Consider the following 396-nt stretch of genomic DNA (forward strand, 5'->3'; position numbering starts at 1 on the left):
AAGAAAGAAAGAAAGAAAGAAAGAAAGAAAGAAAGAAAGAAAGAAAGGAAAGAGAAAGAAAGAGAAAGAGAGAAAGAAAAAGAAAGAAGGAAAGAAAATATAAAAGCCAAGAAAGATAGGGAGGGGGAGAGAAAGAGAGCAATGAAGAGAAAGAGAGAGTTGGAGAGAGCGGATGAGAGAGAGAAAGAAAAAGAGAGAAAGTACCCCAAATCAAGTACAAAAAGGAAAAAGGGGAAAAAAATGCAAGTAAAGAAAACAGAAAGAAAGCAAATTTAAAAAGGAAAAAAAAAAAAAGGAAAAAAGAAAGCCAAGAAGTAGGGAAAAGAGAATGCTAAAGAAGAAAGGAAGGGAAAGGAGAAAAAAAAAAAAATAAAAGGAAAGGAAACATTAAAAACA

This window comes from Oxyura jamaicensis, chromosome Z (genome assembly GCF_011077185.1).
Source record: "Oxyura jamaicensis isolate SHBP4307 breed ruddy duck chromosome Z, BPBGC_Ojam_1.0, whole genome shotgun sequence".
Taxonomy (NCBI): Eukaryota; Metazoa; Chordata; class Aves; order Anseriformes; family Anatidae; genus Oxyura; species Oxyura jamaicensis.